The sequence below is a fragment of the Etheostoma spectabile genome, chromosome 18 (assembly GCF_008692095.1).
Source record: "Etheostoma spectabile isolate EspeVRDwgs_2016 chromosome 18, UIUC_Espe_1.0, whole genome shotgun sequence".
In the NCBI taxonomy this organism is placed as follows: domain Eukaryota; kingdom Metazoa; phylum Chordata; class Actinopteri; order Perciformes; family Percidae; genus Etheostoma; species Etheostoma spectabile.
Window position 1 is genome coordinate 12,874,425 of NC_045750.1, and position 12,605 is coordinate 12,887,029.

General features: G+C 41.1%; 1 protein-coding gene across 4 annotated transcripts in view; it reads left to right on the forward strand.

Annotated features, from left to right (window-relative positions):
- daam1b (dishevelled associated activator of morphogenesis 1b) overlaps positions 1-12,605 on the forward strand; it is a 49,293-nt gene that overhangs the window by 6,603 nt on the left and 30,085 nt on the right. For 2 of the 4 annotated variants that reach the window (XM_032543452.1, XM_032543455.1), the window contains exon 1: positions 9,447-9,832. The exons of 1 other annotated variant lie outside the window; for it this stretch is intronic. The gene's annotated coding sequence lies outside the window, so the exon portion shown is untranslated. Of the gene's footprint in view, positions 1-9,446; positions 9,833-12,605 lie in introns of those variants that run through there. One more of the 4 variants, XM_032543454.1, reaches the window with a different exon arrangement.

Below are 12,605 nucleotides of genomic sequence, written 5' to 3' on the forward strand. Positions count from 1 at the left end.
GGGAAAACACTCACAATCACCCATTGCCCATTCTAATAAATAAGATTGTAACATCTGAAGAGCCTACTGTCACTGTTTAGAGTTTAGTGTGAATCCTTACATGATTGCAAAAGTTGGCACATTAGCCTCCATCATCGTAAACCTGTATAATTAATTATAAACTGGGTTGAGCTTTTTCAAAGTCCAGCCCACTCACTGTTGTTGCAGCACAGACTCATCTTCAGATAGCAGGCTCCCTCCAGAAATACAAGCCTTGATCTGCAGTATTACGGTTCTATAACTAGAACTGGGTGACCTACGAAATTATATTTTGGGCCAATCTGAACTTGTTGCAGTTTTACCCTCGACAGCACAGTACAAGCTGTGCTACTTCTGATGCCTGCAGAGATACTGTTCTTTTTAGACTATTTAAAAAGGTATAGAGTTGAAATGTATAAAATACAATAGCTAGTCTTACAACAAATTGTAAGCATAGTTTGATGTAATTTGATATTTGATATTTGTAATGGATAGTAGGTAACCTAATCCCAGAATTATTTGAATATTACTTTTAAATGTGAGGTTGCATTAACGTATATTAAATTCTATATGTTTACCCATAGTCTTCAGAAGTCCCTCTTATCCACACATCCAGGTGGAATTTATTACCTGTGAAATAAGCAAGAAACCACCAGTGCTTTTTTTTATTATTACTTATTCTGTAGACAGTACAACAGTAAATCTATTCCATGAAAAATGGTTTACCTTAGGAGATTCATAAGAACACATTACAGAATAAGTGAGATCTCCTCTATATATATGTTCACATAAGACAGTGTTTATGCGCATACTGAGCTGTAATTTTCACCCAAAAGCTAAAAAGATGAAGGGCTCTAACTTCTCCCAGCTCAACACAGTTATGATGAACTCTAATAATTCAGTGTTGGGAAGTAGTCTTTCCTGGTTGATTTATTTGGAGTGACATAATTGTCTCAGGCTGTTACAGTATGACACACGACAGAGGCTCTATTTATACATGCTTGCTTGGTTTTGTTGCTGACTGAAGTCTTTCAGTCGCCTAATGTTTTTCAGCTTGTGCAGTTTTTTAATTAATAGCCCTGCTTTGCTTTTCCTGCTCAAGAGTGGCGTTCAGTTTTAGTTAACAAAGTTAGATTGTGACTGTTCTTTTGCCAGACAGAGAATTGAGGCAAACCTCAGATTACCATGACAATGAGCTTTAAAACTAATCACTTGTGTGCCTTTGCAGCAAGATGTGGAAAGAGTGTAGCCCTGCTGTGGTTCAAACAAAGGGAGCATGTGGGTCCTGTACGTGTGTGGGGGAGTCCCATAACCGAGATGTTGGTTTGGGAGGATGGGGGGGGGTGTTTCATGGGCCAAGTGGGATTCATGTTTCAATCCTTGCTAGCCTCCATCCCCTTTGTCTAGGTCGCATTATTCATGTTAATTCCCAAAGCAGAGATGCTGTAAATAAGATTTTTTTTTTAATGAGTCTGCAGTTTGGGTAGGTCTATGAGCTCTCTATCTTGTTTTTGTTGTTGTTGCGGGAGAGGTTCCAGCTGGTTGGATGCCAGAATTTTGTCTAACAGCAAATTTCGGGCGGTCATCAATTCAGGCTGCTGCTTGTAGTTATGGTAATAACAGCTCAACCACTGAAAGCTGACATGTGTTCGACATATCAAAGCAAACCTTATCACGCTCACAATACTGCTTTGTTACGTAAAATGGATAACAGCATTTCAACCGTTAAATACCAGAGGTCATAAGATTTTCTGTATGTTATCTCATCAGGGCATGTTTATCAGCAGGATTCATCACAGAAGATGATGACAGCGATAATAAAGATTGTTGTCAATGCCAGACAAAGCTCAACTCCAACGTGAAGACCGTACTATTCCCACTTTTCGATTTTCGAGACTTCAGGGTACATATTAATGCTTTGAAAATACTTAGTGGACCATTTAAGAAATGACATGTGTATTGGCAGAATATGCAGTGCATCCTTTCTTTGATGCCAACATGTTTCTCCCTCAGACACAAACCAAAACATGTCTAACAGGCCTTGAAACAGCAGCCAGATATCAGATTCAGCAGCAGACTGTGCCAGAGCACGGCATGCTTTATCCTGCTCTTAACATGCCGCCGCTACCTTCCCGAAAGCACGCTCAAGTTCTGACAAGTTGTAGCAGCAAAAGAGCAAAGCCAGAAAAAAAAAATGTGTTTAGCCTACCGCTATGTACTCTTATCTTTCTTTCATCCATGAATTGATGCAACTTTATCAATTCAAAAGTTGGCATCAGTTGGCAAAAGTTTAATTCTTTGGTTCTGATCATCAATGGATTTGACTTGCTTTGATTTATTTTATTTTATTTTATTTCCCGTTTATTTATCAGGGACAATGCCCACTAATAATACATGAAAGTAAAATGTGCCAGAATTGGAGGCTATTTTACATCCACTGTCCCTGTACAGGTGGTAAGAGGTCGCCCTAAAATAACATAAAACAATTAAGCTATCAATAATACGTACAGATTTGGCTCTATACAATAAAAGTTGATCATACAAACTAATGCTAAAACACAACAACATAAAAACAAGAATAGTTAGACCATCAGAACAGATAACACACAAGGCACAATAGCATAGACATACATTTTGGTGGCCATGCACAAAAACAACATTGCTGGGACATTAACAAGCATCTGTAGTCAATAGTGAAACAGACACACAGGCAGAGCCCAAAAACTCAGACAGAGCAGGAGAGAGACAAGATGGCAGGAAGTTTTAGTTCCTAAACTAATGTTGACAGTGCTGACTACTTGTTAGCCACTTCTTTAAGTTAAGTTTAAAAGAGGCATACGTTTTAAAATTTCCAATGTGACTTGGGATAGAGTCGCACCCACAAGTAGCTTAACTGAGATAATCCTCTGCATAATATATGGAAATAAATGCACTATTACATGCATTATTAGTTTGTCTCTCTTTCTCTTTGTTGTTTGTATGTCTCCTAGGCTGAGCTGCCGTTGGTGTCTTCACCATGGGAATGTAATTTACTGTTAACTTAGTTGGCGTCTCCGGAACCGGTAATGTTAGTCATGCACACTCTTATTGAATTTGTAGGAATTTTGATTGTTTAAAATAGCACCCTTGTTTATTTGTCCTTTTTGTTGTGAAGCACATTGTGACTTCTTACAAATACACATTCATGAAAGAAATGCATGCATCCCAGCCCGGTTATAAACTCAAACTGCTATCATCATTCTTTCCTGATGCAGTATATCCACAGGTAGAAAAGGTTTTCCACAGTAGCCACCTTCTTTCCTCCTGTTGTTTTGGGCAGAGTTTTAGGCTGCTGCTACGACGAGCAGGTTCCCACAGTATAACATATCTGTGTGATAACATTACTGTAGAAAAGCCGTCAAAACAGCCGTGCAGTCCCACAAAACCAGCTGCGTCAACAGCTAACTGTTCCTCAGGAGTGATTGTATTACAGCTTTTAGTAGTGACCATTGTTCCCGGCCATATTTCTTTCTTTTCTCACAGTATTGTAAAAACTTATTATTTTTTTAACCAGTTTTATGATTTTGAGGTGACAACTAGTCCAAGTGTCATTTGGGGGTTGTTTTACAATTGTATCTATCAGTCTGTTTTTAGGGGAATTACAGAGATATCCTGAACGCAGTGTTGTTTGTGTCCCAGCAGTTTGCTTTGCACAGTTGATAGTTAAAAAGGCCACAGGGCAGAGGCTGTCAGGTCGATCCTGTTAAACAGCAGGTGTCCTTGTTAATGTCCCTAAACATCCTTTTTCTGCTGCTTGCGTTTTGGTTTAGTTTTGCATTGCACCGCCCAGCTGTTGGTTTATGGTTCCCAGCGTATTTTCCTAGCTCTAATACTTAGTTTTTGGCTCATCTGGTCTCAGGTTATTTTTCTCTGCTGAGATTAAGACACACTCTGAGATAAGCAGCTTGTAGCTCAGCCATGCAAGATGGCTGCACACTGAATGCCGGCTTGGTTTCACCTCATACTTTTCCTCTACATCAGTCAGTCAGTCATGCGTCCGGCTGGACTAAAGCCAGTCTCACATCCGTGTTGGCAGTCACAGATAAGGGCCGAGACCTCAGACCTTTTCACGTAGAGTCTGGTGAGCTAATTCTCAGAGCATCCATATGTGACATTAGCTAATAGCCATGTTTTGAAGCTGTCTTCACCCTTGGAGCAGATTGGATACTGATTGGATTATGGTGGATTAACATTACTCTAGTTGATTTGTTTGTGTGTTTGTTTCTATGTTACCTCCATTGTAGTACTGAGTGCGTTATGCTCCCTCCTCTTCCTTATCCTCTTCCTCTGCTGAAAGCGTTATCCTCTGATTTCTCAGTGCAGTGAGCTTGGCCTACATCTGGAAGGATCAACAAGTTAAGCCGCAGCCTTTTAACCCTCAAATTATGTCAATCCGTTACAAGCACGTTCACTGCAGCTGCAGCCATTCCCTTCAGAATGCTTTTGCAGCAGTGCCTTCCACTTCTTCTGAGTAGCTATTGTATATTTGCATCCCTAAACTCTCCAGGTTTTACTCGGTATAACAAAGTTACTTTAAAACCATTAAAGCAATGTTAAGCATTAAAATAAGTAGAAATGTACAGTTTGGAAAGTTAGTTTTTGCTTGCATATCAATAACACATTATTCATTATATATGGTACATTTGTTTCAATACAAATTTACTTTAAATGTGACATTAGTGGCTGTTTGTTCTTATTAGACAACGGAACAAAGAAACTAAAAACGTTTGATGAAGCTTAGATTTAAAAGGATAATCAGGCTATGAAAAAATATCTTACTAGCTTTTTCTAGTGCTTACATTCCATTTTCAACTTCATCCACTGAGGAAGACCATGAGATGGGTTGAACACTTTAGAAAATCTAGTTGACGGACCTTGTGTTAAGAATTGTTTGATGGAGACAAGACAATCCGACTTATGTTGGTTTATAAATAGATATCAACTGGAATGGGAAAGGAGGCCATACACATGGTTATGCTTCATGATGTTTTTTAGTGCTATATGCTTTTATTGGACTGCAGGAAACAGGCTCACTCTTTCTGATTATGTGAGATAAGAGAAAACGTCATGTGGGTACTCCAGCTATGATGTATGAATTGAGAAAGCCCATTACTACCCTTAGGTTAATGTTATTTTCTCCACCACAAGCTGGAGTTGGCCACATCCATCCTCTTTGAAAAACACTTTCTTCTTTTGCTGTTTTCTTTCAGAAATGCATCTAAACTGTACTTGGACCTGTGCTTGGACCTTCTTTTTGTGTTTGGAGTTGCTTGGCTGCGTTCTAGAGATTAGTAGATGTAGAAAGTTGCGCAGCTCCTTCTGGAATGGACCTTTCTATTCCAGGGGGTAATGACAAGCTTTCCAGAGGGTGGGTAGACACTAGTAGGACCTTATTCAATCCTGGCATTTAATTTGTAAATGTTAGGGTCTCCTACAAGGGAAGGGCAGCATGGTTGGAATTTATGGATATAGCCCCACCCTGAATGAAACATATGTACGGTGTAGCCCTGTTCCCCTCCACCACATGATACGAGCCATAATATAACGTTCCCGCTTCACACATTCCTTGGCAGCAGGCTGAGAAACCATTTTTTTATTTAAGGTCTGTCAGTCATGATTCTGCTGAGAATATACTCATCATTAGCATGTAGCAGAACTTTATGTCTTCACCCCATGTTTCACACTGTAAGCAGAATGATTACGATTACAACAAAGTCCTTTTTAAGTACTATATTACCAGCGTAACTTGGTCAACAGGCTTGTAATCACAGCTGAACTTTTCAGGGTCATCTACAATCTGAAGCCAATCAGATTTCCATGCTTCTTTCTTTTTAACCCTTTCATTGCAAATTGATTTCCAAGCTTCAGCTGCTTTCAACTTTGAACTTTATTCTTGTCTGCCGAACATGGTGTCCCAAAAGCAAGTGCATCAATCATTGGATTTGATGGCAAGTGATTTAGATTCTGTTTATTTTTTATTCCTTATTGCAATGTGCCATATAGGCCTATGTTATGTTTTGTTTTGTTTATCTTGCTGGCCTTCTAGGTCAAAACCAAAGCAACAGAAAAATATTGGCTGTTGAAAAAAGTTTAGTTTTGCCTGCCCATATATGCTTAATAATTAACAGAAAGTGCAGTAGAAAGAGGAAGTTCACACAAACACAGTTTTTTTGGGCTTGAGTTTCTGTTTTGAGGTGTAGTAGAGCTACACTGGCATTTCACACAGTTTAACCAAAATATCCAAGACCATACGTTGCAGTCTGGAGCCTCCCGTCTGGTGCCGTTGGCCTACTTTTCAAAATAAAAGCTTGCGTCTGGTCCGCTATGTCTTCGTACTTTGCTGTTTGGTAAGGGACGGAATTGCCAGGGCCAAATCTCTGTCAAGTCCGTCCGCCTCTGCCTCATACCTTAAACACGCATCTTAAAGGGGCAATATGCAGTTTTTCTCGCTTTTTGCTCACAGGTTTCTCCATAGAACTCCCCCTACAGCTTCAGAATAGATATTTGGCAGCCCCTGTGTTTACTTGTGTCTGGCTCCTCCCTTGGTCAGTCTACCGTTTCCTCTGACAATGCTTTCCTAGCTTTCTGCTTCTTTTTCGCCGGCCATTCAGCCTTGACAATAGTGTGAAAAACTCCATCGCTACCTTGTTTGCCGGTTGCTGAAGGGGCATATGTGTGACCTGAAGCAATTAATTACATCGCAAAACCTGATATCATGCGATACTTCCTGAAAAAAGGGTGGTTTTCCACTCACAGGCGCTAGGAGGGAGCGACTACCATTCAATTCGTAAAAAGTCATATAACCATTCCAATGACTCCGAAGCTGTTCAGTTTAGGTAAATTAAGCTAACAAAAACTCCATAGTATCCCTTTAAATTGGCGCATACAAGGAGGTTACACATTACAGTGAACACATAGGAGACACAGTAAACTCTCTCTTCTTAACTTAGAGGAGAGACTCCAACAAATGATCAATATCAGTTCCTGGAGACCACGGATAAAACTCTGAGTAATTCGACCAAAGAGGCACAAAACATCTTACTTTAAATCCTCCAACACAACACAGATAGGCATGACAATACAATGTTTCAATGTCTATGCAACTGTCATCCACAGTTTCCTATACATTTCCTGTTGTATGTACCTGGTGCCCTTGAAGGCACCAAAACATCAGTCCTGGCTTGTATTGACACGGATGGTCCGTCCCACCAGAACAGAAGCCCTCCATGAGAATAGGACCTGTCTGTTATTCCAGCTGCATGACACTCTTTATAGAGGCAGCTACCCAGGACTGTGCAGCTTCCACTGTTATCCTCTCATGACTGCACTGGCGCGGCTCGCCACTGATGTCTGCAACACCAGTCCTGTAGAGATAAACCGTTTCTCACAAGCCCAGTTTTTGTTGGGTCAAACTACAGTGCAGTACAGATTTGGCAATTAAAATCAAAGCAGAACGTTGCAGTGCTCTAAAAGATTGCATCATATCAGCTAGCATAACATATGACTTGGAAGTGGTCCAGAAATCTTAAAGCTGCAGGCAACTTTACACGTTGGCAGCGAGAGGCAGCTGTTTGAAAACTTTAGCAGATGAAGACGAGGCAGCATTTCTATGGCTAAGGAGTGCTCACTCACAGCTGTTAAGGAAAAAGTCTGAATTTTGCTTGAAGCTTTGATTTGTGACTTCCTTTTGGCAGAGAGTCGTCCACATTTTGTGATTAGGCTGATGTGACAAAGCTGTGTTATGTAACAAAATATTCAACAAAAGCACTATGACGTCTTGTTACCGTGATACCCATCACTAACGCTTGACTCACTTCTAAAGAACAGGAAGTTAATGCCGGATAGGTAACACTTATTCTGTCAACACCTGTACAGAAACCTGTGGGGCCTGAATCAGGTAGATGACTTCTGTTCTCTTATGAGAACATGTCTGATGTTCTCACTTCCGGTATTAACAAGGACAAAGTATTAGGTGGTTTGGATATTATAGCCTCAAGAATGATCTTAGAGTGGAATGAACACCCCTTTCATGTAGTTACAATACTGTAACAGCGTAAACCGCTCAAGGTAGGGATGTTCCGATCCTGATTCGACTCCTTTAACACTGGGTATTTGCTGGTACCAACGTCAACATTTACCTAAAAATAATGAGAAAAAAAACAGCTGTAGCCTTATACAGTTCACCTAATTTTTCACAAGTGACTGGATCAAAATAATAATTCAAAACTAAAAAGTTGATAAGATTAAATTAGTGATATGAAACGTTGAACTGATGAAAGTTTAACTGGAAGAATGTGGCTCTCTGAACTGATGTGACACGATCAGCTTGAGAGACATTGTATCATGCTGTTAGAGCTGTGGGAACAAGAAAAACACTTAGTCCACTTGCAGTTGTGCAGTAGTGTTACAGAGTGATGCTTCTTCTTTGGTTGAGTACATCAACTCACTCACCAAAAGCAACGTTAAAGTAGTCGGTTCATATCACCCACTGCCGCCGACATTTGTCATTTTTTAATTTTGCTTTTAGAGAAAAGAAAGAATAGAAAGTCTGTTGATGTCAAAATGAACCACAGAGTTTAAGCAGTTTGTAGAAATGGGGTTTTCTGTCAGGACAATCATTTTTGGGGAATTCACTTAATTTACTTTGAAAACTTCCATTTAATAAAGGACCAGACTGGAATAAGTCTTATTATATTGCTGGTTCTTTTAAAAAAAAAACAACTAAAAAACAATCTTGCCATCAATAGGCCAATTTACCCTCACTCTACTACTACTACGTCTACATTTTTTTATGAGCATTCTGCACAGAAACTTCCTTCAACATTTTCATTTCAAAAATAATATTGCTATGTTGCAGGGATGTTTATGGATGCTGGATGTCGTGAGACAGTAATTAGCTGAGGTGCAGGAGTGATGCTTGTGTTGTAAATCATGTGGGAGTGTCCGGAATTGTTTAGATTAAAATCCTCTGGATATTTTGTCAGTTGTGTCATCATAGCCAGACTGTTTGCGGTGCTTTAAATTGCTTGGATTAATTTTGTTTTTATTATACACGGGGGTGTTTCTTGTAAAGGATGGGAAGTAGCTAAACTCGTGTTTTCTTTCTTATTTATGTTTTTGACATTTTCTCCAGTAGCCTTTTTCAATGGCTTGCATCTCTCGCCCTCCCACACCCACATTTACACCATACACGCTTTGCACCTTAGCTTTATTTCTCTTCTGCAGCTCTCCAAACAAGCCCTTTCCAAACAAACCCTAAACAAGTTGTCCAAAGCCGGGGGAGGGGGGGACCTGGGCGGCGGCCACGGCTTGGCTGCATCCTATTAGGATTGGGAGTGTTGAAAAGGGGTGTGGCCTGGAGCCAGTAACATCTGTGCCTGTCCCCTCTGCCCCCACAGCCTTCTGCAGAGAAAGGCAGAGTGAAAAAGGTTAGGGAGGGAGTGGATACGCCGTGGAGAAGTTCTTGCCGGCCAGCTGTCTGTTTGCAAGATCTCCAGCAGCTCATGCTATACGGCGAGTTTATCCCTTGTTTGCCCCCCATCAGAGAAAAACGGTTTCCATCTTACTGGGATTTTCCTCTCTGCTGATTTTGACAGCCTCTGGGATTCATTGCTTTTTAACAACGACTTTGAAAACCTACGTGGATTACATACCTTGCGCAGGAAATGCTCTGCTGCATGTTGTGTTTTTCTGTCGACAGTGCAGAAAGCTGGATGCTGCAGTGAGTTGAGGATATAAAGGGAATGCAACAGAGGCGAGCTCACTCCTTGACAGGGTAAGACCAGCTCAATGAATCTGCCCATTCCACCCCGTAATCAGATGAGTGCAGGGAAAATGGGTGCAGGAGCCGAAGCCGGCTGGTAATTGGAATGTGTGTGTGGACTGCATGTGACCAGTAGGTAGTCCGAGGCTATCAGTGTTTCTGTGTGTTTATCTGTGTGTGTGCATGGACTACATGTGACTGGTAGATAGTCTGAGGCTATCAGTGTCTGTGGATGAGGGGAGTCGGGGCTGTTGCCTGGTTTGCTTTATCGCTCCCCATGATACAGACTGGATTCCTCTCCCCGAGACGTGGGTGATTGTGTCACATCTTATTAAGAGGTGTTGGTGCGGAAAAATGGTGTTGCCTTAGTAACCGGGGGGAGGGTAGGATGACAGGGTGCTCGGACCGGGCCCTGGGGCGGATTTCGTGGTGAGAGAGTTGTCTTACGTATGTGGGGAATGCCCCCTAATGACAAGGCCGGTCTGGAGATTGGGTGAGGTGGTGGTAGAAATACGTGTTCATGCACAGAGGCTACAGGCTGCTACCTCCCACCAGCTTCCCTCTGTGGTTTGGCAAATGGAGCCTGTTATCAGGGTCGAGTTTGTGTGTGTGTGTGTGTGTGTGTGATAGAGAGAGAGAGAGAGAGAGAGAGAGGATGGCATACTTTTTTCCATGGAGGCGGAGTGCAGATAATCAGGTCAATGAAAAGGAAAGTCACCTTGAGTAGAGAGTGGTCTTCTCATTCACCACGCTCATTTCCTGTCGCTGCTCATCCTTCTCAGGTTCCACTTCCTCAGCTTCAGGCTACGAACACTCTGCATCCCATGTAAATACCATACAGACTGATGCATTACAAAGGATTGACAGCTCGTCTTTGTAGCTCTGCAGGATTTCAGTGCCTCTTGAGCGACTGCAAGCTAGATTTTTCCCTGTAATCCTTAATGGTTTTGTTATTTGTTTTTGTCCGCTGAATTAGAGAGACAATCCTATTTTCTCCCCTATAAACATCCTGAGCAGATTAAAAAGGAGGGTAATGTGCGATGGAAAGGGCTTACATTAAATCACCCACCCACCCAGCTTGCAACGGTCACCCACCGCTCCGGTTACCATAGCAACTGGGGAAGAGGTAGGGCTTTTTAAAGGACAGGCTGCAGCTCAGGGTATCCAAGAAGAGGTTGTAACGCTCTCCACGCCCCATTATTGATGATCTGAGAGGTTTTACTACTCTGAAATAGATTTGTGACTTATATTGGACTGTGCCCAGCTGTGGTGTACATAATAATGTTTACTGTTCCTTCTGCCACATGGAAGGAGATCATGGTGACTGCTGTTGGTGCTGTATGTTTTCAGTCGCACAGTCCATAGCTTCTGAAATCACCAAAGGTTTATTCTTTTACTCTGCTTTTTTGATATTCAGCAGTTTGTCTTATTTTCCATTTTTCTGTAATTAGCTGCTAATTTAAATTGATGCTCATCTTTAAACAGTTGCATATGTATCCACTAGTTTTAACCAACTACTGTATTTCAACCATTTATCCATTTCTTTGAACTTTTTCAACTTCTCAGCTTGCTTGCTAACTAGTTTTCACGCACTCTCTATCGCAACATATGGTGTTCATGTGTTACTGATGACTCAAAATCTGGTTGCATTGTTTTAAATGAAATTATAATTTACCTTTTTCAACTTACTTGAGCTATTTTCCATGCAACACCTGGCAAGTGCAGAAGTACATCCTGGGTATAAGGAACCCTGGCTGAGAATTGCAGCTCTCGTTGAATTTGCATTTAACTACAAATACAAAAAGAAAATCTGAGTACTAAAGTATGCAGTGTATGGTTATAATGTGATGGATGTAAAGGTCCATACACACCAAACCAACATCAAAGAACTAGCGTCAATGAAGTAAGACGTCTTGATGTCGTCCGCGTCTCGGCCAAAAAAAGATGCCCACGCAGGAGTCCCTACAGGGAGAGGTCCAACAGTTATTAGGGGTACACATTCAATACACTACACAGTGTGTACATAACACACAACTAATTAATATGTCTGTCGATCTCAAAATCTCAAACTCTACACTTCTGTGAGTCCGCCAAATCCAAGGACAGACATACAGACAGAGACTCCTTCCATTTTAGTTAGAAGACATTGCAGTACACTTGTTGTTGGAGCTGCACATGCAGAACATTCCAAACATAGTGGATAGAAATCAGAATGGCAATGCAAATGATTATAGCTGAGAAAAACAGCCTTGTAATTCATATCCCAAACTTGAACCTGCATTACAACACAGATCATAAATGTTAAGCTGCTATTTTGAAATAGGCAAGTTTTTTTTTCTTTCCCCCCCCCCCCAAATGTCAACAACTATGCTTTTTGTTTTTGTTTTACACTAATGAAACAGCATGATACGGGCTACTCGTGTGCTATATTTAAACCACACTGTTTTTTTTCAGTGTTTTGGATCATAGCTAACAAACTAAAACCAGATGACTAAGATGAAACCCTGGCAAGGATATTGTCGCAAGTTTGAGTAGTTTCCTTCTTTGCCCCGAGTCTAACCTCCACTTGAAGGGTTGACCCGAGGAAGAATGCTAACATGTTAAGAGTAGGGGGTTGGAGAGTCTTGTCTGCAGAACGAGTTCGACAACCTTGCATGCAGAAAGAGCAGCAGCCTTTAACCTGCTTTTTAGTCTCTGTCCTCCCTACATTTCAGCTGCACACTCCCCAATCCTAAATGTACATTTTTGGTTTTGTGCTATTAATCATGCATGTTAGAATTGGGGG